We start from the raw sequence: 26,644 nt of genomic DNA, 5'->3' as shown, positions 1-26,644 counted from the left end.
TTTTTCTCTGCTGCCTCCTTTCCTGAGCTAGCTAATATCTTCTCAATGCCCAGATAGTCTCTGTGCACCTCATCTACTGGCACAGTATCAGCATGGTCTCCGATGGTAATTGGTTGTCTGGGAGTGAACCTCGGCTGTTAACTTTGTCTGGGGCTCAAGACTAGTGCCCCAAAATACATGGTGGGTTGAAACTACCCTCCCTCTCAGCACTGAGGGCATGACAAGAATTGTGGTCTAGGGTTTCAGCAAGGCATGTTGGGAGAAAGGACTATTTTAACAGTATTGGATAAATTCAGAACTGAACAGCTGTATGTCATAGCGCCTATACTGTTAGAAGTTAGTGGAGATTCTCCTTTAGCAAAAGTGCTTTTGGAGCAGGAGGCTGTAAATTATGTAGTCATTGCGGTCATCATGAGTTATGAGGGGCCACGGTGTGTGGTACAGTGACATCCTAGGTGTCCATGGATTTGATACAACAATACCGTGCCAAAAATAAATAAATTAAAAGGAAATTACAGTGAAAGGAGTTTCCAGATGGGCTTTTCTTTTGTGGCCTCTCACTTGCGGTTTCTTTACCCTCTGTGCACAGAAATTACAAAATCCTCTTTCTGACTGGCAGAACAACAGTGAAACTACACAGTTACCAGTACAGGGAGAAGTCGGATTGGGTTTGCGTTAATTGTGAGGTAATCAAATTATTTCAACTAAAGAGACTTGGGGAATGCCTTTTGGCAAAACCAGTGCAGCAGTGGCCATGTTAGTTAGTTGATGTTGGCCATACGGTTAATGGTCGGAAAGGCAACCTGGTCTTATAACTGACCACAGGGTTAGGAGCTAAGGAACTCCTGAAATTTGTACCTGGCTTGGCCTCTGCATGGCCCTGCCTACCTAGGGCCAGACGATTGATTACTTAGGGCAGCACAAAGTGAATTTAAAGCTGCTGCAGATTTGGCCCAGAGAATTTTCCCCTGTGTAAAGGGACTATCCATTGATGGAAGCTGACCACAGAATTAGGAGCTAAAAACACCTGACACTCTTTTACCAACTGCTTCCCCCACCCCTGTGGTAACGGCAAAGAGGGGATTTCATGGAAGCAGGCTGAGGGCATGTCTGGGATGGGCGCGAGTGGGAGCGGGGAGTGGAGGAGCAGAGCTCCACTACACCTGATTCTCTGCAGGCTTAGGCTCCATTAGAGCAGAGGGGCTAGTCTAATTTTCACTGCTGTAACTTCCAGTGGGGCTGGGCCAGCAAGGATCAGGTAGCTATAACCAACTCTCTGAGGCTCCCACTCACCCTGCAATAAATTGCAGCTCGGACAATGTGGAGAATTGGGGGCCTTAACCTTTTACAATGGATTCACTGAACCTGGCACAGGAAGGTGTAAGTTACACCTCTTGGACCAACCTCCCACCTTGTTCTGGAGGGTGGAGCAGGAGATTCATCCCAAAGATGGGGACAGGTTGGGTAGCTGCTGCCTGCCCTCCACTGGGATTTCTACGGGGTGTGAGCATCTTTAAAATCCCCTGGGGGTTTCACTGAGGTAATGCCAGCATGGCCCAGTTCTGCAACAAATCTGACCTCCTCTCCCTCCCCATGGTGGTAGAGGGAAAGGTTCAGTGCTCTCTCCATCTTCAGGCTTTCTTCCATCAGAAACTACTCTGCAAAAGTTGGCATGGAGTGTGATATGAATGTAGCCCTTTCTAGCTGTGTTTCTCCATCTGTCAAGTAGACACAGTCCTTTCCTACTTCACAAGGGTATTGTGAGGATTAATTAGTTAATGTGTTTATAGCACTAAGTATGATTTATTATTCAAATATCTGTAACCATAGCATTTCCCCCTCCTGCTCTAAACCTCTTGGCATTTGGCTCCAAGAGACCATATGCTCACGGCAGGACGTAAGGCTAAGTCCTCGATGTTATTTTCCGGCATCTGCATCCCACTTAACTTTTTCTGCTGACTCTGTTGCCTCTGGGTTCCTGAAAGTAATTGTAACACAGTCACACTAAATTCTCCGGAGTGCAGAAATAGCAAGTAAAGGCAGAGGATTACTTTTCCAATTTATGCTTTTTTGTTTGTTGGTTTCAGTGTTGGGAAATTAACACCACCTCCCATTGCTCACAGCTAAATATTTAGAATTTTCAATTACCGCAGTAACTCATGATGTCATAAAATAACAATCTCAATATATATTTGAAAAGCATGCTTCAACTCCAAGGACTTCAATAGAGTTACTCCTGATTTGCAGAGGAATGAAAGGAGAATCAGATCCTCTGTGTGTATGTGTGTGCACGCACAAACACGTAGGAATTGCATCTCCAAGTACTGAAATGCAGCTACGTCTGAGGTGGAACACAGCAGCTGTTCAATAGTTCACCGCAACTCTTTGCAGTAATTTAAGAGCAAAGAATGCAGTATGCACTTGAAATTATCTAGAAACCTAAGGAAGTAGAATGAACTTCAGACTTTTGTAAATCAATTTATATGCCAGCCACTGTCAAGAAACTGTAGAGATTTTATTTAGGAATGTGACAGGTATCTAAGCAATAACTAATTTTTACATGGTGGCCGTTTTAATTATAGTCCTGTTGCCTCGAGGTGATTTCCTGACGCCACTCGCTGTCTGTCCCCAACTCCTGAGAATCTCCTTCCTTCTCACCTCCATGGAGACTTCCTCCCTCCCATGATCATTTCCCTCTACCTCCTACTCACCATTGTTCTCTCCTGCTGCCCTTCACAACACTAAAGTCTCCTTTCTTCCATTCTCACCAGCTGTGGTTCCCTCTCATGGCCTTCTCCAGCACCTAAGACCCATCACTTCCCAGAGTATCAAGATCAATGTTCACTGTCTGATAATGAGAGAAGAGACCCTGAATCCAGAAAAGGGAGGCTCTTTTTGTATGAACTGGCCTCAAACACTCTTGAATCACTACATAGGAAGCACCTTCTCACGTACCTGTAGTGCCATATAAATAACAACACAATACGTCAAATCCATGCGGTGCCTCAGCGCTTTACAATGAAGGAGTCAGAAGGTTAAATGAAACTCAGCTCCTAAATTAAGGCAAGGTCCAGCTCTTAAGATCAAGGCCCTGGATAGGCAGAGCTCAAGGGACTGAGCCTTTGAGAATCAAAGAAAATTGCAAACATTTAGGAGAAGGAGGCCCTTCTGACAGAGAAAAGAGCACGAGAGCCCCCAAGGAATCCATGCAAGGGACAAGCAGGAATTGGTAGCATAACAAAGGTAGCTTAATAAAAGTGGAGCAGAACTTTACATCGTAGGCCTTATTCTAATCATGTTTATACTGAGGTCAATCAGGTCAAACACACAGAGGTGACAAATCAGTGTGTAACTGAGAACAGAAATGGGCCCAGTTTGTTTGGAGCTACTCTGGGGCAGCTTCTTAAGATAGGAGGTTGCTTAATAAGGGTGTTCTCTTGTAGCGGTTTCACCGTACTATTAAAAATCAAGATGGAGGAAAGAGAAACAAAATTTTGTGCATGTTTTTTGTGGAGGGGAACTTCATAGTCTCCAAGAGGGGATGCGTGTGTCTATTGATCTAGGTTCCTACACCATACTCACCACCCTAGTAACGGAGGGCCTGACTTCATCAGATTTGTCTGCCCAATTTCAGGTGCCACCAGCCTCCACTGCTCAAAGCCCCCATAGTAACTGGAGATGTTTAACCATCCATTCTGAAGTGGAATTAATTAGAAAAGCCCCAAAATGTGACCATAAAAGCTTTACAACCAAAATGTTTGTGTGTTTCAATTTATTCTGTTGGTTGTTTGCTCTTTTGGGAGGTTTCTTTGGGAATCTTAACATTTGATAAATAAGCATTTTACCAGATGCTGCTGCTGCTATTCGGCTGTAAACTATTATTCTTTATTCTCTTCTTAAATAACATAGACTCGTTCCTGAAAGTGAACGGCTGTGACTTCCACTGGCAAAGAGCACAAGCAGAATAAGAACACTGGCAACTAAGGACTTGTTTAAACACTGGAACTGAAAAAGCAACACTGCTGTACGGCTCAGAGTGGAGGGTTTTTCTAACAAATCTGAAATATCCCAAGGACCCAGCTACTGAAATGCCTTGAAAGTCATAAGCCAGGTTCTAAAAATCAGCACAGATTGCGACCGAAGGCCAATACAAGAGTACGGAAATAGGAGTTACTGTGTTGTTTGCTGTGGAGGCCCAGTCCTGGTGAGTAGCCTCGATGGTGAATCCTGAATGAGCTGAAGCCAGGAGATCAACTAAAGAGGAAGTCTAGCGAATGGGGAATTGTAAACTTGGGAGGGAGAATTGGAAGGCATGTGCAATGCAGTGACGCAATAGTTGGCCCCAGCAAACAGCATGGAAAACATTTTTATGTGCTTGAAGATTGTGTAATGAAATTATATTGCCTTTTCTTGACTGCTATTTGATGTCATTGTGTAAACAAGGGGTATCCTGACAATGTGAAGGAGAAAAATGGGAGACAGTTAATTTAGAACATCTGCTTTGCTCCAAAGACTTCCTCATTCCTATTTTAAAGAATATAAATGGTAATCTGAGAAACAGACTATAAAGACATGGCCTGGATTATTTTTACAAGGGATTACAATTAGAGATTGTCTTGAGACACAAAGTCTGGAGCTGGATCCAAATCTGCACAAAGTGTGGATCTCAACTTGCACATTGACTTTCAATGAAATTTAGGAACCCAAGTACCTAAGTCACTTCTGAAAATGGGGTTTAGGCTCCCCAGTTACTGAGGTACTTTTGAAAATTGTACCCATGGTTTCTTCACTGAAGAATTTAAAAGATAAGGTCCTGGTCCTGCTATTGGATCTATGCAAGTGGACTCTTGTGCCTGCATGAGCTCTGCCAGAGTCAATGGAGCCCTGTGCAAGTACAAGGATCTCCCTGCATGGATCTGATCACAAGATCAGGGCCTACTCCTCATAAAATGATGAATGAGGGCAACAAACAAAGGAAGCAGGAAAGGACAAAGACCTTAGCAACAAGTCCATGATGTTGCTGGGCTGTTGATAACTTAAATATTGTCTTATAAGTAGTCATGTCTGTTTATGTAACTTTTATTGAGAGTGGGAGGAGGGCCAGAGATACTGTCCATCCCGTGGCTCAGAAAAGTTGACATTTCAGTTCTGTTTCCTGGTATTTAGAACGAGTGTATATCACATCACATCCTGAGCCCTTCCCCTTTCTCCTTGCCCTGTGAAGTACTAGGAGGAGTCCAGCCGCAGTCACTGTGTGAACTGGCCTGGAACACTGTAGCTGATTGTGTGGGGCTGCTTTTGCCACTGACTGCCTGCTTCATGTGTGCTGTCTAAGAAATAGCAGCTAGAAGACTAACAGCCCTTCTGAGCACAGTGAGTATCCGCTAATTAAGCCAACAATTTCTCTAAATCAGAAAGCAGTATCAAGAAACCTGTGTGTGCACCCTGGGACAGTTAATAAAACCCAAAGGACAACACCCTACTTTCACTTTCCATCAGTGACGCAAACAAGGAACAGCTGAGTTTCCTGATATAGCTGGAGTGAAAGGGGCAGCGGATGGGCTGTCTAGTGTACAGAAATTAGATCATTGGTGGGTGCCAGTGGCAGGGGAGGAACGAGGCATATTCATTGTATGAGGCAACGTAGCACTCGCTACGGAGATATGGGGGAAAAACTACTACTTTGTTTACATGTGACTGTGAATGGAAACTTGACATTGCAATAATGTTGTATGACAAGCAGCTCTTACTTTTGTTGCATCTCCTTTGACTTAAATGAGCTTCACCGTACTAGATGGCAGTAAACTTAATATAAAGGGAATCAAACGGCCATTTTCCTCTGCTAATCTTAGTTCATCCCTAAAGCTCACAGACTGAGCAAACTTATCTAGAGTGAGTCATTGACACTCCTTAGCATAACTACCAAATGTTATTGCTCCTTCTGCATTAATCTATACCTGTTTCTAGCTCTGTAATTTAGAGCAAAGGAAGATCTAAATGTAAAGAGTTTTACTATTCTTTGTGGTGCAAGGACTGGACCTTCTTGTATTAGATGTCTGTGTAATGCTAGAATATCTTAGAAGTACAATGTGCAGCCAATTCCAGTATAAGGAGTTTTATAGTGAAGACAGATCTTCCGCTTGCCTTCTGCAATGTGGTTCTGTAGATACAAGCTAAGTTATTCATTAACACAGAAAGCTGATTTATTTTAAAAGGGTACTGTCCAATTTCACATTTCACTTTAACAGCCTCTTAAACATAGCCCCAGATTCTGCCACTCTTTACTCACATTGAGTATTACTTTATTCTGACTTTAATGGGACTGCTTGCAGAATAAGGTACTACTTGATAAGAGTGGCAGAATCCGACCCTTAGATTTTATGTCACTCATACACTTCACAAAATGTAAAATATCAACGTTCAGTATAAAATTGATAACTGCCATATAAAACACTCAAATCAATCCCCATATCTAGTTCATGAAGCAACCCCCGGCCTAGCTGCTTGCAAAAGACATGCTGTTATAGTAGTAAATGCCAGTCTGATTTCAAAGTGTTCCTGTCAAAACAAAAAATAATTGTTACACTTTCTATAAGACACACACAAAGCCCGTAACATGCTCTGACTGTGGTTTACATGCATGCACTTCATTTTGAGTCGGACCTACAGATAGCATGGTGGTATTTTTGTGAATGAAAGGGAGGGACCAATAATTGTGGCTTGACTTGCTAACAATATAGGCATAGTTTAGCCTATCAGAGTTTAGCGGGAGCTGCACATCTTTCATTATGTGGTGCCTGAGTGCATCCGCCAATCAGGGGCGGCTCTAGGTATTTTGCCGCCCCAAGCATGGCAGGCAGGCTGCTTTCGGCGGCTTGCCTGCGGGAGGTCCCCAGTCCTGCAGATTTGGCGGCATGCCTGCGGGAGGTCCACCGAAGCTGCGGGACCAGCGGACCCTCCGCAGGCATGCCGTCAAAGGCAACCTGCCTGCCGCCCTTGCGGCGACCAGCAGAGCGCCGCCCCAGGCACGCGCTTGGTGTGCTGGTGCCTGGAGCAGCCCTTGCCGCCAATACCTTCCTGTTATGCTGCTTATCCACCTTTTCTCTGCTTACTGCAGTTTTATCAGCAGTTTTATAGGGGTGCCTGAGCAGGAGACCAATAGAAAGGATCATCTTTGTCTACTGTCATCTCATCTGTCTTGTGAGTTTTCCAGTGAAGACTTAGAAGGTAAAGGGTTTAGAATTGTCTTGCAAGTTAAAGGCAGCTGACTGCTGGACCCTCATCCATTGCAAATGGTTATTTCTCTGGCTCCTCCTCCATTTTGATAGTTCCACTCAGATCTAGAAGGGGAGGGATACCTCTTACATGCTTGTTCTTCACTCAGAAAGGTCTGCTTCTCCAGTGCAGCTAGGATACCAGTGGAAAGAAACCCAGGAGGAAAAAAAAATTATCTGCATGAAACAAAGCATGCTGGTAAAGATGTGGGAGCAAGGTGCATCCAGTTCCATGTCTGTCTGTCTAATGTCTTCCTATGTGCTGCTGGATCTAGACTTAGGAATATAGGAGTAGTTGTACCAGATCAAATCAGTGGTCCACCTAGTGCAGAATTCTGTATCGGATGCTTCAGAGGAAAATGCAAGAAATCCTGTAGTGGAAAATGTATGGAATAAATTGTTCATAGAGGAATCTTCTCTCTAATATCCATGTGTTAATGGCTGACATGTGTCCTGGGCGTGTGAAGATTTATATCCCTTTTAGCTCATCTGATGTAACTGTGGATATTCTCATTACCATATACATGTTCAGTCCCTTTTTTGAATCCTACTAAGCTCTTAATCTCAGTGATATTTTATCATAGAAATGTAGGAGTGGAAGGGACCTTGAGAAGTCATCTCCAGCCCCATAAACTGAGGCAGGACCAAGTAAACTTAGACCATCCCTGACAGGTGTTTGTCCAACCTGTTCTTCAAACCCTCCAATGATGGGGATTCCATAACCTTCTTGGTAACCTATTCCGATATTTAACTATCCTCATAATTAGAAAGCTTTTCCTAATAACTAACCTAAATCTGCCTTGCTGCAGATTAAGCCCATTACTTCCTGTCCTAACTTCAGTGGACATGGAGAACAATTGATCACACTTGTCTTTATAACAGCCCTTAACATATTTAAGTCCCCCCTCAATCTTCTTTTCTCAAGAGTAGCCATGCCCAGTTTTTTTTGGCCTTTCCTCATAGGTCAGGTTTTCTAAACCTTTTATAATTTTTGTTGCTGTTCTTTGGACACTCTCCAGTTTGTCCATATCTTTCCTAAAGTGGGGCACCCGGAATTTGACACGCTACTCAGCTGAGGCCTCACCAGTGCTAAGCAGAGCAGGACAGTTTCCTCCCGTGTCTTACATACAACACTCCTGATAATACACCCCAGAATATTTAGCCTTTTTCGCAACTGCATCACATTTTTGTGATTCGCTATAACCCCCAGATGCTTTTCAACAGCACTACTACCTAGCCAGTTATTCCCCATTTTTTAGTTGTAGATTTGATTTTTTCCTTCCTAAGTTAAGTACTTGGCTCTTATCTTTATTGAATTTCATCTTACTGAATTCAGATCTATTGTTTAATTTATCATGGCCTTGTGAAGTCTAATCCTGTCCTCCAAAGTGCTTGCAACCCCTCCCAGTTTGGTGTTATCTGTAAACTTTATAAGCATACCCTCCACTCCATTATCCAAGGCATTAATGAAAATATTGACTAGTATCGGACCCAGGACTGACACTTGTGGGACACCTCTAGATCCGCCCTTTCAACAGCAAACCATTGATAACAACTGTCTAAGTATGGTCTTTGAACCGGCTGTGCATCCACCTTATAGTAAATTCATGTAGAATGCATTTCCGTAGTTTGTTTATGAAAATGTCATGTGGAGACTGTCAAAAGCCTTACTAAATTGAGATAAGAACAGATTTAAAAATGTTACTAAAGTGAATGTTTGAAATGAAATATACACAGGTTGAGAGGGAAGGTACTGTACATCTGGGGTCAGGCTTGGGTTATGGGGGGTTACAGATATTATTTGCAAGGATGAAAAGATACATACATATCACATGACTGGCATAGACCCAGATTGGGGTGCAAGGGTTTTTAAAGTGTCAGTGGATAAGTGGGCTCAGGTACGCCACGCATGGAACGAATAAGGAGTCCAAGTCAGTATTGGTGGAGCGGATAGGTACATGGGTGGGGTGCGTCCCTCGGTCCATCAGGGAAGGAAGTGGGTTATTTCCCTGGTCGGCTGTCTCGGTTACTCGGTTTGGTATTGGCGGTGTCCAGTGATGTGTTCGCTATCTACTGCTTCTCCCCTGTCCACTAGGCCAGTAACCTTGTGACTGAGTTCCAAAGATTATGATTTTGATAAAAACAATTTCATATTACCAGATTTAAACTTGATGCCTTTCAATTACATTGGATATCACCTTGTTTCTGAATAACTAGAAAGGACAACTCATTTTACCTTCTTATAATATACCATTCATCCTTACTCTATTTGCTATAGCCTAGCCATGACTGCCAAGTTTCTTTTAAATAGCCTTTTCTGAGAGCCTTTGTTGACTAGTTCTCCTGTTGTGCACTATTTTATTGTCTAATAGATTGGAGAGAGCTGACTTTCCTTTACAGATGCCGTGCTGGTGTGACTCTATAATATCATATTAATCTCTGTGTTTAATAATTTCTGCAGTGCCTTCCATTCAAGAACCTATATGTGTGTCACAAACATTAATTAATTAAGTCTCACAAAGAACTTGTGAGGTAGGTCAGTATCATTTCCCCATCCCCCATTTTACAGAGTGGCATGGGGAAACTGAGGCACAATTAAGATTTGCCCAACATCACACAGTGAGTCAGTGCCAGAGCTCCAATTGGAATCCAGTCTCATCTCCCTGTCCTGTGCTCTACTCAACAGACCACACTTATCCCCTATATAGCTCAAGATAGATCTCTAAGACGATGAAAACAATTGTTTTGAAACTGCATGCTTGATTATTATATTTTAATTTCTCCTAAGTACGGAGAAATTTTAGCAACATGGTTGGTTGGTGTTTTGTTTTTGTTTGCTCAGTTAAGTCATTTTTACTTATCAGTTTGCCATATTTTGCTCATAGTAGCACTGACCATCCCCAGATAACTATTCTCAAAGAAATCTCTGCTGAAAAACAAGGGACACACGTAAAACACATTTTGGTCTCTTTACTGACAACATGGCAATACCCTTTTTCATGCTCCGCAGCAGTTACACATAATAATGCACATAACTTTAACAAATAGAGCATAACAATGTTATTGCCCCCTGGTGCCTAAAAGATCTTGCTGCTGGCTGTTCTCCTCTCTAAATGAAAATGTAGCCTTAGGCACGTGAGAATAATTGCATCTTTAAGAAGTATCTGCTTGGATGTGCAATTCTGTATTGTGTTGTGTCATCTCTGAATAAAACAGTGCACAAAGAGATACAATCTTTGAAAACAGGTTTAAATTAATACCGCCTAGGTACAGGCTTATAGCAAGTCACAACAAGCTTTATAGATGTACTGAGCATACTCTGCATATTTGTCTGGGTTCATGTGATCCATAGACTTTCCTATCACACTGCTAACAAGGGATTGCATACTTCACTTTGTTGTCTAATAGCGGGAAGAATAAATGGGCCCAAAACATGTTTAGGTTGGGGTGCAGGGAGGGAATAGTGTCACCTTGGCATGCTCCCAAGCCCCGGAGACTGTGGAAGCTGTTAGACTAAACATGCTTGCCTGAATCAGAACTAATTTGAATCCTTTGGTTGCTCAATTAATATTAAGTGCCAAGCACATGTCTTACTAGGTATAGGACTCTGCTTTCAGTTACACTGGTGTAAATCAATGGCCCTGCATAGCACTGAGTATCATGAGGTGTGCCTGTGATGTGGAATTCAGTACAAGGCAGATGGCACCAAGGGTGTTATTAACAACAGCTGTGTTGACCTACAGGACACCAATACAAGCCAAACTACCTCTTGACTTCCCCCCAAAATGGTGTATATAACATCACACATACAGAGCAAGGCTTTGCAAACAACCTGCTAAACTAACTGTAAGTAAATCAGAAAAATAAACTAAAAGTTTAGCTCAGGGGTCGGCAACCTTTCAGAAGTGGTGTGCCGATTCTTCCTTTATTCATGCTAATGTAAGGTTTCACGTGCCAGTAATATATTTTAACGTTTTTAGAAGGTCTCTTTCTATAAGTCTATATAATATAACTAAACTATTGTTGTATATAAAGTAAATAAGGTTTTTAAAATGTTTAAGAAGCTTTATTTAAAATTAAATTAAAATGCAGAGCCCCCTGGACCAGTTGCCAGGACCCGGGCAGTGTGAGTGCCACTGAAAATCAGCTCGTGTGCCGCCTTCGGCACGCATGCCATAGGTTGCCTACCCCTGGTTTAGCTGCTTCACCACTGAATGCAATTCAGATCCTGTGTGGTGGAGGCATTCAGAGATGTTCTTTTAAGATTTGGCATTCCATGGTATGTAGGCAATTCAAAAGGAACTCACCATATTATGAATATAATGTAGAAGCAGAGGTGTATTTTATCCCATGTATAGGAGGTTAGGTAAAGCCAAGCAGCATTCAAGTGGTTCATTCAGTTCTGGTGAGGGGAAGTTACATCAGAAAGCTAATGCCATTCTGTCTCCTCCTTTGAGTTAACATATCTAACCCGTCTTTTTTTTTTTTTTTTTCCTGAATGGTTTTACCTGGCCTTTCAAATTTTAACAATGAGCATATTCTGCATGCATCATTATGGTTCAGTCAACAGCACTCACCTGTGGGTGAGAAAATCATTGGTTCATGTACTGCACCAGGGGTCTGATTGACCTACCATTAAAGTCCAGGGGAGTCTTTTCACAGACTTCAGTGTTGAATCAGAATCTAGAAAATGGTCTGATGCCAAATGATGACAGTACACAAGGCAGTACTACAGAGATATGCATCTAACAGTGGTTAGAGGTTCTGTCTTTTGGAGATGATGGGCTCTATTGTCTAATGCTCATTACTGGGCAGATGGTATTTAATGGCCTGATCCAAAGCCCATTTAACTCAGTGGAAAGACTCCTTTTGACTTTAGTGGATTTTGGATTAGATGCAAATAAAGCTGAGTAAATAACTAAAAAAAATTCCATTAATATTCACTATGCTCCCTGTATGTACAGTTGCTATCAGTAATCTAGCAAACAAGTTTACCAGCAGGAATGTTTGTGGAAACTGCAAATTTTAATCAAATACTTAAGAATATTTGTGCAAAGCAAACTTGGGAATCATAAATGTGAGCATTCTGACAGAAACCCAGGTCTGAGTTACTCATCTAATCCAGAAATGGAAATAATATGTGGCCGATATGTCTGATTAAAAACTAATGAGAACAGCTAGAATGTTGACAACTGAATATTCACAAAGAGCTGTGCATGAAGAGTCTATAGACTAAGAAATATATTCACAGAAACTATTCAGCAAATATCTTTGAATAATGAATTTGAGAAAATTGCCCATGGACAGTCCGAATGAGAAGGAAGGGTGTTTATTATTATTATTAGGTGGAGAAAACTTTGGCAAAGAGATGGGGCTCATATTTTTGTCCTGGAAGCAGAGGAACTTATGGATATTCTCATCTTTTGGGGAACAGAGTTAGGGAGTAGATAACCTTCAAGCTTCTATGACTAAGACATCATGTCACTTCACTTTAATCCTCAAATTTATTTTTAAAACGTACAGTGAAAACTCGAGTAATCTATATTCATGTAGCTCGTCCCATTACTAGATGATGTTTTTAACTAGGTCCTGAACAGTCTTGTTATAGTGTTTCAGCACAGAAGGGAAGCACTCAGGGGACAGTAGTTCCTAGAAGTGATGGGCGTTGTAGACATGGCAGCAGTGCATGCTGGGAAAAGGATATAAAAGCGATCCCTTTTCCCCTGTTGGAGAGTGAGCAAGAAACTGAGGTACAGCCACATCTTTGCTCAGAGAAGGTAAGCCAAAGTATTTATCATTCAAGGCTTGCAGAAAGGGTCCTTGAACTCTCCCTGCAGAATTAAGAATGCAAATACAACACCGTGTTGCTAGTGCATCAGAAACAGAAAGTGAAATTGAGAAGAAACAGAGAATAAATTAAAGTGAATTGACTGGTCTGTTTTCATTGTGCAAGTTGAGTGAAAGGCACAAAGTAAACAAACAGCATAGATGTTGAAAAATGAATTCTCATTATCTTAAATTATATTAATTATCTAACATGGTGTTTGCAAGGTAGGCAAGGTACAATTGCTCCCCAGCATTCCATCATCATGTGCTAATTTTAAAATATCTTGACTCTTTCAACATACAAATACCAATAGGAATGTTTCTTGCAGAAACTGGGTTCAGTTAGACAAATACAAGATGAAACTATTAATCTTGGGGGAAAGCCTTTTGTTTGTTGCAGAAATGAGTTTCAACAGAAACTATTTTGCTTGAGGACTAGCTTCTGTTTCCAACTATGGCTGGGTTTCAACAATGACAGTTTAGAAGACTAGCTTTGGGCCACAGAGCAGTGTTTGCACCTTGCTTTAATGGGCGGATGTGTTTAATTAACCTATATCTCTGAAGTAGCAGACATTCTGGCAGTATCAAGGAATGTTTAAGGGAAGACAGTCATCATAGCAATAAACCTAGACACATTCTATACATCCAATAACACTATTAGTAGTGTTAATATATTTGTTTGTGTTTAACCATGGCAGTTCCCTGGAGATATGCCTATTAGTTAGGGTTGCCACCCGTCTGGGTTTTACCGAGACAGTCTGGGTTTTGGCTTCTGTGTGTGGGTGTCCTTTAGGGTTGCCAGGTGCCCGATTTTCAACTGGAAAGTCTGGTCGAAAAGGGGACCTGGCTACCCTAAATGGCACTCGAACCAAAAGTCAGGTTACTGCAGGGTAATATGAGGTGCCAGTTTATTAAGCTGCGCCAGCTCCTGCTCAGCCGAGACCACCTCTTATCTGCAGGCAGGCTCCTTGAGATGATCCAGCAATGGATGAGGGGAGGCGCGTGTGCAATGGGGGTGGGGTCTCAAAAGAAAGAGATGGGGCAGGGCCTTGGGGAAAGAGGTGGGGTGGCGGCAGGTCTCAGGGGTCCGGTTACCAGCAATTAGAAAGGTAGCAAGCCTACTATTAGTAATAATACTAAGTAGTTATTTCTCCATAGAGCTCTACAACCATTAATTTGTAAATCCTCACAAGATCCCTGAGGATTAGGTAAAAAAATATTATCCCCTTTCTATAGATGGATAAACTGAGAGGTTAAGTGACAGGCCTGATATACTCTAAGAAGTTAAGTCAACTTCTATCTATCTACATCACTCAGGGGCATGAAAAATCTACACTCCTGAATGACGTAGTTAAGCCGCGCTAACCCCTGGTGTAGACAGTGCTAAGTCGACGGAAGAACTTCTCGGGGAGGTGGTTTACCTACTTGAACCCCTCCCATCAGCATAGCGAGTGTCTATACTGCAGCTGTAGCATTTTAATTGTAGACATGCTCACAGTGTAAACAATCAGCAGTGCTAAGATTGGAATTCAGTTCTTGGCTTCTAGTTCTGTACTCTAGCTGCTTGACCTATGTTTTAGCATATAAAGAGTCATAATAACAAATTTGATTTCTTCTGATAACTGAGGAATAAGATAACTGATTAAACTTAATTGCCAGATTAAGAGTTTGCATTACAAATCTTCAGATGGTTCTGACTGATCTCCGTTGGTTTTTACTGGAGGTCAATAGCTCCAGCATCATGTAGACCATGGGTGTTAACCCATTCTGGGCAAGAGCCAATAACATTTTTATTACTGCCCACTGGTCAACATTACAAAGTCTAAGGTAGGATTTTCAAAAGCAGTGGATTTCCTAATTACTGATGATTCAGGGAGGATTGCATAAAGTTTGAAAATCCATTCCAAAACCCTTATGTAGTGATTTAGGAATGGATTTTCAAATATTAGCCTAAATCTGACCCCTGAATCTACAGTAATTAGGCCAATGCTGACTGCTTTTGAAAATCCCACCTTAGACTTTTAGTTAATAAAATTACTGTTCCGTTCAGTATCACTCAGTGAGAAAACAAAATCTGCAGCATACTTTCAGGACAACAGATGTTCCTTCCCTTTCTTTAGTCATTTGCATGTACCTGCTTTCCATACACGCCTGCAGTAATTATGAGTGCATAACTCCCATGAAAATAAATGGAAATCTTGCATATGCATGGTCTGCAGGATCAGACTATGGACTGATTCTGCAAACCTTTTACTTGTACGAATAATCTCATCAGTTTCAATGGGTTTGGGCCATGTGTATTGTTGATAATCGAGGCAGAGCAGTGGGGAGAGAAGGTAAACAAGGCTAGAGCTTGTTCCCATTGAAATTTATGGCAAAGCTCTAATTGATGCCACTTGGACCAGGATCAGGTATAAATTACTGCACATCCTGAGCTAGTCCAAAAATTAAGAGTTGTTGAGAAGAATATTAATTGAACTAGCAGCGTAAATCTTATTACGATTTAGGTATAAATTACCAAACTGAACATAGTCACAGAAATACAAGTTGAAACAATTATTTTATCTTCAGGGAAACTCTTTTGTTAATTGATTGAGATGGATGGAGTTTCACCTGAAACTCCTGCTTAAGCACAATTACTGGATTCATCACTGGCTCAGTTTCAATGCAGGCAGCCAGTTAACACACAGTGGAAAGCTACAAAAGCTCTCAGTTATGAAGTTCATCTCCTTACTTAGATGGATGGGAGCTAACTACATTTTTCCTCTTTGGACGAAGAACATGTTTCTGGTTTTGACAGCCGTGTCTGATAATGGCAGGGGATTTTCTGAAGGTAATCCTGTCATGAAACTGCAGCCAGAGTTTGCTAATGTCACTCCAGGCGCTGTGTCTAAAAGCACTCTTTGATTATAATAAAAATGTACTATAGGAAAAGCTGCTTTATTTCTCATACTCTCATTCCTCAGGAAGTAACTTTTGGTGTAAAAGAGTGTAAGTTATTTTATCTGGTGTAAATCTTTACGGAGAAGTCTTTCTGAACAAATACACCTTTCTGTCTTCATTCAAATCCCTCCTTAAAAGGCACTTCTGTGCTTATCCATCAGGCGTTGTTATCTACTTCTTAAAAAAAAAAAAAAAAAAAAAAACTTTGTCCAGTTACAGATGATGAGTTACTAATGCATGTTCAGTCAGGTCTTTGGAAAAGCACACTCCCTGGGCTGGATTCCCTTGCTCATTGGCATCTGCTGTTCTTTTTACTGTGCATTTATTCATTTTTTATTGTAATCATCACAGGGAAGGGCCATGTGTTTTTCTGCACCTCTAGGCACCATGCATGTCTATGATTTGATGCAAATCAATAAAAATGAAGCAGGAAACAAAAAGGCTCCCTTACAATGGAGGATAGGTTCATCAATGGCTATTAGCCAGGATAGGCAGGAATGGTTTCCCTAGCCTCTGTTTGCCAGAAGCTGGGAACGAGCAAATGAATCACTTGATGATGACCTGTTCTGTTCATTCCCTCTGGGACACCTGGCACTGGCCACTGTTGGAAGACAGGATACTGGGCTAGATGGACCTTTGGTCTGACCCAGTAGGGCCAGTCTTATCTTAATGCAAATGAGCCTTACAGGAACAGCTGGCAAATTCCGCTCTTGGTTATACAGGTGTAAATCCAGAGCAGAACGTGACCGTGAGTCTCGATATAGAGAAGATGCTAATGTCGAGCACAGTAATGCCCTCTCTGCCACATGTATGTGCCTAATGTAATAATACTTAGCATTTTATATCTTAGAAGTGCTGTACAAATATTAAATAATCAGGACAACACCCTTTGAAATAGAAAGGTAAACGCTATCCTCATTTACAGATTGGGAAGCTGAGTTATTGAATGCTGAGTCAGGCCACAGAGTGCGTCATTGTCAGAACCAGGATGAATACTGCAGGCTCCTAGCCTGGTGTTCAATCTATTAGACTACGCTGCCCCTATACTACCTCCTGCAGTATGGCGCTAAGAATTGTCATGCGTAAGGAGCATGCATGTTTCTCACCTAATAGCAATGTTTAGAGTTTGTAAAAGGGTGGGCGAAGACTCCATTTTCTCTTAATCAGTAGGAGAAAATGTTCATAGCTATAGAGTCAGACATGTACAAATATCACAATTGGGATTAAAAAAAAACCAAAAATTGTAAGCACATATCATGTTAGTAATAAAAATGATGAAAATATCTTACATTAACATAGCTCCTTCCAAGCCAAAAGGTGCCAACGCACTTTACAAACTAACTATTATAGGTGCCCAGCATGCTTAGGTGCCATAATCATCAACATAGTAAAATTATATGGTGATCACTTCTCCCACAATTGAAATGCATCCGCTGCTGGGATGAAACATGGCAGTTGTTTAATAGCACTACAGAACAGCTTATGAGAGGGAAGTAGTAAGACTACTGTATCCACCTGAAACTGCAGGGAAATTTTCAGGCAGGCAGAGTGTATAATTACTTGCACTGGAATTTGGTTGGCAGGGGTTGTTGTGGAGGCAGCAAACTGAGATCATGGAAGGAAGAGAGTGCATCCTGTTGCTTCATAGCTACCCCAGAGGAAAGAGTGGGCATCCTGCCACTCATGCTAATCAATCGGCAAGGCGAGGCTAGCATTAGTTGTGGAAAAAGTGCATGTACCTTCCTCATTGAGGTAGGCGCATGGGCAGCACCTGCCAGAAAATGGAAGCAGTGCTGTTACAAAAAGATGTGCAATGCTTCATTCTAATTTTCCTGGGAATGGCTCATCTATTCAGAGGAGATGCAAAACTGAGGTTTTGACCACTTATGTTCATCAGAGATCCCATAGTACTTTTTGCAGGTACAGGGTTGTTAGCCAGGGTGTCCTGGGCAAATTCCAACTTGCATGGTGTCCTGCCTCCACAAAATGCCTCAAATGAAGAAGTTAGTCCTTACTTCCTTTTCTAGAAAGGTACAGTAGAGTGTTTTTGCCCACTGTTAAACAGCTGCTGCATTTTGTTAGTTAATTTGAAGTATATTGAGTTTTGGCAGTGCTTGGAAACCGAAAGCCTATATTTATCCACAGAACAGGCAGTAGCAGTGTAAACTTCCCCCACTATGCCATGCCAATATGCTTTAATTCTGACCTGAGAGCAGAGAGCGTTGTTCAGTTTCCAGAGCCCATTCAATCCTTTGCTTCTGCTGAGACTGCCAAGGTGTCACTTGCATTTGTAGTTTTTGTTACATGGTAACAACTTCCAGCCACTACTGTCCTGGGCTAGGTTTGAACCAGAACCCAGCCCATAACCACTTCCCTGATGGACTGGTCTGTATTGCATACTAGTAGCCAGAGGTTTGGTGCCACCTCATATGTCTTGCTGTCCAGCTGGGAGCACCTCATGGGTCTGGGAGAATGCATTTTCACATTAACTGAAGCAGCTGTTGCAGAGCATGATAGTGATCTGGGAGCTACCCCTCCAAATCTGCAGGGGAAGAGCAAGTGTGGCTGCTGGAATTTTGCTAGGCGAGGTGGGATTATGTAGATAGAAAAGAAGGGACAGATATAAATTGGTCTGTAATGTTCAGGTTGGTGTATCTGTGCAGCATGGTTCCAGTGCTTAACGCAGTCTGAAAAAAGTGAGGGTCTGTCATAATCTGGGAGCAGCAGCTTCAGTAAGACAGTGCTTAAAGTGTGCCCCTTAGCAACCTGGCTCCCAGTAAATGTTTTTTTGCTGGGTCCGTGACCCCTTCCCTCTCTCCTGCCCACCCCACACTTTAAGCACTGCATGGCCCTGTACTGCATGAAATGTGTCTCACCCTCTAGTGGCTGGTCTGCAAATAATAAGCCTTACTATTACCCCTGCAGCCAGTAGAGGCATATTTTTAGCTCAAGTGGTAAGGGGCCTGTCTCTTGGAGAGAAAACTTGCACTGTCTATTGCCCTGCCCACCCCCATCCCCAGCTTGTGACCTTGATGCCCATGAGGCCATGTGGTGCCTGCTTATGTCTGAAGTCTTTACAGCCAAAGATTTATTACAACTGCCTTGGCTTGGCCTTCTTGCTATCAGCTCTTGCAAGAGGAGGTGAGGTGAGGAGGTGAAGGAAAGAGGTTATTCTACAGCTTGGGGATTTCTCTGCTGGAGGGAGAAGAAAGAAATTGGTGAAACTGATGCGGTAGGTTGTAGGTACAGCAATTAAGGGCAAAAACATATCAATCGCATCTATTTGTTTTTACACTTGGAGCTTCTGTGAACTGACAGGACACATTTCTTTTAATTTATACCTGCTACAGAGAAACAAGACCTAGTAATTATAAGGAAGTTCACCTGTGCCATGTGATAGCTGTGTCAAGGATCAACAGTTCAATCATGAGGTACAGTGAACTTGTTGCATGTGTAATAATCGCATGAGGATGCAGACAGCTTTAAATCAACTTGGAAAGCTCTGGAGGTAGAGGAGAGTTTGTTTCCCACAGCTAGGAAATAAATCTCATTCTCATTTAACCAGAACACGGTAGCATAACTGAGGTTGTGTCAGGACACACATGCTGGAATTGTAATAAGAATGCATGACCAACACAGATTCAAGAATTTATAAAACGATGTTTATATTTTAATTTATACAGATGATTTTTGAGGCTGCAGAAAAGAGTCCCAGCTATAGACAAGAGGCTCAAACTTTTTATTTCCATTGCCAAAAAATTCCCCATGTTTCAGTTTTCAAATCCTAAGGTTTTTCTGTTTCTTCCAAAATGTTATATTTACCTTCTTTTATTTTTAACTTTCATGCAAAGTAGCGTATTGGCCTTTTTTTTTTTAAACAAAGGCTGCAGCAAGATGATGCTTGAAAGCACGGAGTGGGAAAACTTGAACGTGATTTATCCATTGCGACAGACCCAGGCCAGTGGGGTACAGGAGTCTGGTAGAGGGCAAATATACTGGTCATTGGGTGAGTAGTTTTCTGTTCCCTGAGTGACCAGAGCAGGGGCTGCACTAGAGTAATCAGGAACCTGCTAGAACCAATTAAGGCAGACAGGCTGATTAGAACACCTGCAGCCAATCAAGGCAGGCTAATCAGGGCACCTGGGTTTAAAAAGGAGCTCACTCCAGTCAGGGAAGGGGGAGCCAGAGGAGAGGAAGTGCGTGTGAGGAGCTGGGAGCAAGAGGCGCAAGGAGCTGAGAGGGAGAGGGTGAGGGAGTGCTGCTGGAGGATTGAGGAGTACAAGCATTATCAGACACCAGGAGGAAGGATAAAGAAGGTGTTTGGAGGAGGCCATGGGGAAGGAGCCCAGGGAGTTGTAGCTGTCATGCAGCTGTTACAGGAGGCACTATAGACAGCTGCAATCCACAGGGCCCTGGGCTGGAACCCGGAGTAGAGAGCGGGCCCGGGTTCCCCCCAAACCTCCCAACTCCTGATCAGACACAGGAGAAGTTGACCCAGACTGTGGGGAAGATCACTGAGGTGAGCAAATCTGCCAAATAAGCGCAGGACCCACCAAGGTAGAGGAGGAACTTTGTCACACCATATAGTGAAGAAGTTAGTAAGAACTAGGCGTCTCGCTGAACAAAGCATTCTGGAAAGAACTGTAAATATCAACTCAATGTCAACTAAATATCAAAGATGAACGTGAGGCATACTCCCAAATCTGAACAGCCCTGAACTTTAAGTAAGTTTGAATTTTGCAAATGGTCCCCTATTTTTGTAATGGGCAGAACCAAAACACTGGGTCTTCACTGCTTCCCGCCACAATACAGGAAAGATCATACCTGGACATCAGGCCCATCTCTGCTAATATCAGCCAAAGATGAATAAAATACAAACTCATTTTTTTTAAATTCAACTGAATTTATATCCATTGCCTGCTGAATTGAAACCTCCCCAAAAAATCCCCTGAGAAGTTTTAAGAAAACCACCATCCCAATCATTGCTGAGTCTTTTGTCTGGAGGACTCTGAGGATCCCCAGCTGATTCACGCAAAGCATTCTTCACAAGCTAATCAAAAGAGAGCTGCAGCAGCAGGTGGTCACATTGCTTAGGCTTTGCAAAGAGAAAGTTAAAAAGGTGGGATTGCATCAAGCTGGGGAGATGTACATGGTTAAGCTCTGCAAAGAAAAGTGAAAAAGATGGGTTTGCAGGGATGTGACATGGTTACTCCATTTGCCATCTGCCTGCATGTCTCATGCCACATTGGCAAAAATTTAGTTTCCAAAGTGCATGTGAGGACACACCTTGTGGGGAAGGAAGTGACAGCTGCCTCCACTCAGCAATAAGCTCTCAGGCTTGTTTTATTTAAAGACCCTTTCTGAACTTACAAGGGAGTAACCTGATGAGTTAATACACTTATGTAAGAAAAAATCCATCCATCTTTTAAAATATGGGTCTACCTATCTGCCTCTTTTGCCCATTCTCAACTATGTACATGCTTCTGAGCCATCCAGCATGCCTGGAATATCTGCCCCTATTCATATCCCCACTAAGCTTCCAATGGGAAGCAGCCCGAGACCAACATTTGCTATGTGCCACCAAACATTTATTGGTAATGATTTTTGGTCACTACTGTGCTGGGTTCAGCATTATCAGCTAGTGTTGAAGACCTCTAGATTCTCCTTCCTGAGTCATCATTCCACTTTTGAAGAGAGGTACCCTTTCACTCATTTTTTATCAGAAAAGTAATGCCGATTTGATTGTCAGAAGATACCAGCACATGAGAATGAGGTGTAAATATAGATTACTGCAAGTAAAACTGACTGAAAATCTAGCACTCTCACTAATACAGAAGTGTTTGGATGCTGCACATTAATTAACCACTTCTGGGCTACATTTGAATTTTCTGGCTTGACTTTAATGAACTTTGGAGCAGTCTGTAGAGCTTCATGCATACATTATGGCCCCAATTCCCCATGGTCTTGCACTTTCTATGTCATTTTCACCAGTACAAGGTGTCCTTTTGATCTGGTAGCATTACACATCCACTTTCTACAGATATAAAAGACTACAAAAGATGCAAGGCAGCAGAAAGACAGGTCGTGTGTGTTCAGATGCTTGGCTTTAATCCTACTAAAACTATTAGAGAGGCATATATAAAGGGTAAAGCCCTGGTTTGGGTTATGAAAGGAATGTAGCTATATGTGACAGTTCAGATGCATTAGTGTTCTGGTATTAATAGTCTGATCAGACAAATGAAGCCAAAGTTTCTAGAGTTGTCCTTCACAAAATCTGGCTTGAGGATGAATTTCAGGTCTGAATAGATTTGAGCAATTTACAATCAGAAATGTCAAATTTTGATTAATTGTCCCCTAAAAGCTTGTGTAAAGCTACCTAATAAACATGATCCCAAAGTCGTACAAAGGTGATTGCATGATTAAAGTAAAATCATAGTTCTCAAGCCTCTTAACAGGTACAGACATGTCTTGGGCACATTTTTTTCCATTTAGGTGAACAGACAGCAGCTCCTAAAGGAATTTGTTGGCAGTCTTCAGTACAGATACATGGGGCCAGATTCTGGCCTCAGTTACACTAGTGTAAATCTGGAGTAATGTCAATGGGCTAAAAAGGAGATTGGATTCTGGCCCAGGGTTACCATCAAGACTTTAAACTTGGTTTGATCAAAGAATGGCCAAAGAGGCCGAGGGATGCTGGCCAGTCCTAAAATGTTAATTCCAGGGAGAGGACAAGATCTGAAAGCCCAGATGTGTTATATTACAAATCAGACAAATTTAGGATTACTGGCATTTATTTTTGAAAAAAATCGTTAACATATAAAGCCAGATCCTCAGCTGCTGTAAATCAATGTAGCTCCACTGACGTCAATGGTGCTATGCTGAATTACACCAGCTAAAGAACTGGCCCTACACAGTACAGTGTATACAAGTTAGGTGAACCCCATCAGCAGTCCTCAGGTTTGCAAAATTTGGGCACCTCTACTTCAATTTAAAGTGTTATTTGAAACAACTTGTCAGCATATTTCTGTTCTAGTTAACTTGGGTATTAATGTCTCCTAATAAAACTTACCGCCCTCACTAAATCAAATACAGAACCCTATTCAATGCAAAATACATATTATCTAGAGTGAAGGTTCTTGACTTCTTCTTTGGTGCCTAAGAATCACATTGTACGTTGTGTGTAACATTATGCCCTAGCCCTGGGCTAAGAATCATTTATGGTTTAATAAGGTCTTACTGAGAATTTCCTGGATCTTGTTCATTGTTCTTCCTTCAATAGTATTTTAATGTAGAATTCTATGCTTTTGTGCTTTATATTTTTATGTTTATGCAAAAAAAAAATCCATCATGGAAATCCGGAAAGCATTACATGTCAGGACTGGAGAGAGAGAGAGAGAGTGTCCCGCTGTACTCAAATTATTTTTTATTTCCATGCCACATGGAGGCTGAGGACTGTTGCACAGAAGTTCAATAATCCATTCCATGCTTTTTTAAAGGAATATCATCCCTGAGTTTTAATGGTATCTCAATATAGCCGCAGGACATACATCAGAGGAATAAAGCAGAAATAAGAGATGTCACTTAGATATATATTTTGTAACCATAGGCACTTAAGTATTCATTCATTATCTGAGCTAATTAATAGGACGAGTAAGGCCTGTATAAGCAGGAGGAGCACTAGTAATTTATACTAACATAATTAGCTTCTAGCAGTTAGGGTTGTAATGAAAAGTTAATTTCAACTCCTTTTGACAGGCCCGTAACTGTAGGCTATAGTTGATTGAGAAGATAGGGACACTAGAGGAGCTGTTGTACAATACTGTTGTGGTACAAGGTACATTCATTTTTAAATCACTTTCCTTAATCATCAAACCTAAAGAATATCATCCTTTTTAATCATTTTAGTCAAAGGGAAATTGTAAAGTAATGCACATCGGAAGAAATAACCCCAACTATACATACAACATGATGGGGGCTAATTTAGCTACAATGAGTCAGGAAAAAGATCTTGGAGTCATCGTGGATAGTTCTCTGAAGATGTCCATGCAGTGTGCAGAGGCGGTCAAAAAAGCAAACAGGATGTTAGGAATCATTAAAAAGGGGATAGAGAATAAGACTGAGAATATATTATTGCCCTTATATAAATCCATGGTACGCCCACATCTCGAATACTGTGTACAGATGTGGTCTCCTCACCTCAAAAAAGATATTCTAGCACTAGAAAAGGTTCAGAAAAGGGCAACTAAAATGATTAGGGGTTTAGAGAGGGTCCCATACGAGGAAAGATTAAAGAGGCTAGGACTCTTCAGCTTGGAAAAGAGGAGACTAAGGGGGGATATGATAGAGGTATATAAAATCATGAGTGATGTTGAGAAAGTGGATAAGGAAAAGTTATTTACTTATTCCCATAATACAAGAACTAGGGGTCACCAAATGAAATTAATAGGCAGCAGGTTTAAAACAAAAGGAAGTTCTTCTTCACGCAGCGCACAGTCAACTTGTGGAACTCCTTACCTGAGGAGGTTGTGAAGGCTAGGACTATAACAATGTTTAAAACGGCACTGGATAAATTCATGGTGGCTAAGTCCATAAATGGCTATTAGCTAGGATGGGTAAGAATGGTGTCCCTAGCCTCTGTTCGTCAAAGGATGGAGATGGATGGCAGGAGGGAGATCACTTGATCATTGCCTGTTAGGTTCACTCCCTCTGGGGCACCTGGCATTGGCCACTGTCGGTAGACAGATACTGGGCTAGATGGACCTTTGGTCTGACCCGGTACGGCTGTTCTTATGTTCTTATGAGAAGCTGTTTGTAGGTATATTGGCTTCCCCACTACAAGAAACGTTGTTTCTATAGAAGAATACTGCGTAAATGAACATATGAACACTGAACAGCATTACTGGTAAATGTCCCCTCTGTAGTACAGATGTTCGGAAGCCCAGAAGATTATCATGCAGGTTGTTTCTCCAGTACTACTTTGAACAACTGAATGATTTAAGATGAATAGAATTCATGTCATAATGATACTACATTTGTGTAGCACCTTTCAGCTACTTGGATCTCTTTATCAACTTTACTAATTGGACAAACTACAGAAAGGAACCACGTTACCCACTGCTGAAGGGCTGTCACCTCTGGAGTGAAATGCAACAGCTGATTAACAGTGCACAACACATTACACAAGCTTATGAAGGGAAGAATCTATACCAAAGCGAATTTACAGGAGGAATTTAAGTATGAAAAATACAACTATATAAACTGGAATTTGCTCAGTACACATGGGTTAACGCTTTTACCCTTAGTAAAAGTGCCATGGGATATTTAAGGACTACATCTTACTGGTACTTGGATTCACAGCTCATACAAAAGGCTGCATAGTTGGGAGTATGGTGCTTTCTTGAAATCTTGTTGGGATGATGATTCAGAAATGACGTAAGAGAAAAGCACATCATTTACTTAATCACCACAATCACTTCCTGCAGCATCTGGATTTTCAGGGGAGCTTCCCCAGTCAAATATTGACCAACCCTTAGACTAGGAGATTTAATAATATCATAGTCCAGAGTGGTATTGTTGCTGGTGCAGTGGAAGTTACTGAATCATAGAATATCAAGGTTAGAAGGGACCTCAGGAGGTCATCTAGTCCAAACCCCCCTGCTCAAAACAGGACCAGTCCCCAACTAAATCATTCCAGCCAGGGCTTTGTCAAGCCTGACCGTAAAAACCTGTAAGGAAGGAGATTCCACCCCCCACCCCCTAGGTAACCCATTCCAGTTACCTCCCTCCTGGTGAAAAAGTTTTTCCTAATATCCAACCTAAACCAACCTCCCCCACTGAAACTTGAGACCATTACTCCTTGTTCTGTCATCTGCTGCCACTGAGAACACTCTAGATCCATCCTCTTTGGACCCCCCTTTTAGGTAGTTGAAAGCAGCTATCAAATCCCCCTTCATTCTTCTCTTCTGCAGACTAAATAATCCCAGTTCCCTCAGCCTCTCCTCATAAATCATGTGCTCCAGCCCTCTAATCATTTTTGTTGCCCTCTGCTGGACTCTTTCCAATTTTTCCACATCCTTCTTGTAGTGTAGGGCCAAAAACTGGACACAGTACTCCAGATGAGGCCTCACCAATGCCGAATAGAGGGGAATCATCACGTCCCTCGATCTGCTGGCAATGCTCCTACTTATACATCCCAAAATGCCATTAGCCTACTTGCAATAAGGGCACACTGTTGACTCATATCCAGCTTCTCGTCCACTGTAATCCTTAGGTCCTTTTCTGCAGAACTGCTGCCTAGCCACTCGGTCCCTAGTCCGTAGCAGTGCATGGGATTCTTCCGTCCTAAGTGACTCTGCACTTGTTCTTGTTGAACCTCATCAGGTTTCTTTTGGCCCAATCCTCTAATTTGTCTAGGTCCCTCTGTATCCTATCCCTACCCTCCAGCGTATCTACCACTCCTCCCAGTTTAGTGTCATCTGCAAACTTGCTGAGGGTGCAGTCCACACCATCCTCCAGATCACTAATGAAGATATTGAACAAAACCAGCCCCAGGACCAACCCTTGGGACACTCTGCTTGATACCGGCTGCCAACTAGATATGG

The 26,644-nt window shown here is 42.0% G+C and overlaps 1 protein-coding gene and 1 long non-coding RNA gene across 2 annotated transcripts in view; one reads left to right on the top strand and one right to left on the bottom strand.

Moving 5' to 3' along the window:
• RALB (RAS like proto-oncogene B) overlaps nt 1-26,644 on the top strand; it is a 115,839-nt gene that overhangs the window by 32,884 nt on the left and 56,311 nt on the right. Inside the window, exons 4-5 of the mRNA XM_039493938.1 lie at nt 3,910-4,204; nt 5,225-5,373. The gene's annotated coding sequence lies outside the window, so the exon portion shown is untranslated. The remainder of the gene's footprint in view (nt 1-3,909; nt 4,205-5,224; nt 5,374-26,644) is intronic.
• Nucleotides 1,796-26,644, bottom strand: part of LOC120374391 — a 29,735-nt gene continuing 4,886 nt past the window's right edge. Inside the window, exon 3 of the long non-coding RNA XR_005586067.1 lies at nt 1,796-1,978. This is a non-coding gene — a long non-coding RNA (uncharacterized LOC120374391). The remainder of the gene's footprint in view (nt 1,979-26,644) is intronic.

Source organism: Mauremys reevesii, linkage group 11 (assembly GCF_016161935.1).
Source record: "Mauremys reevesii isolate NIE-2019 linkage group 11, ASM1616193v1, whole genome shotgun sequence".
Taxonomy (NCBI): domain Eukaryota; kingdom Metazoa; phylum Chordata; order Testudines; family Geoemydidae; genus Mauremys; species Mauremys reevesii.
The sequence above is the reverse complement of the archived record's forward strand: the minus strand, read 5'-3'. Positions and strand labels throughout refer to the sequence as shown.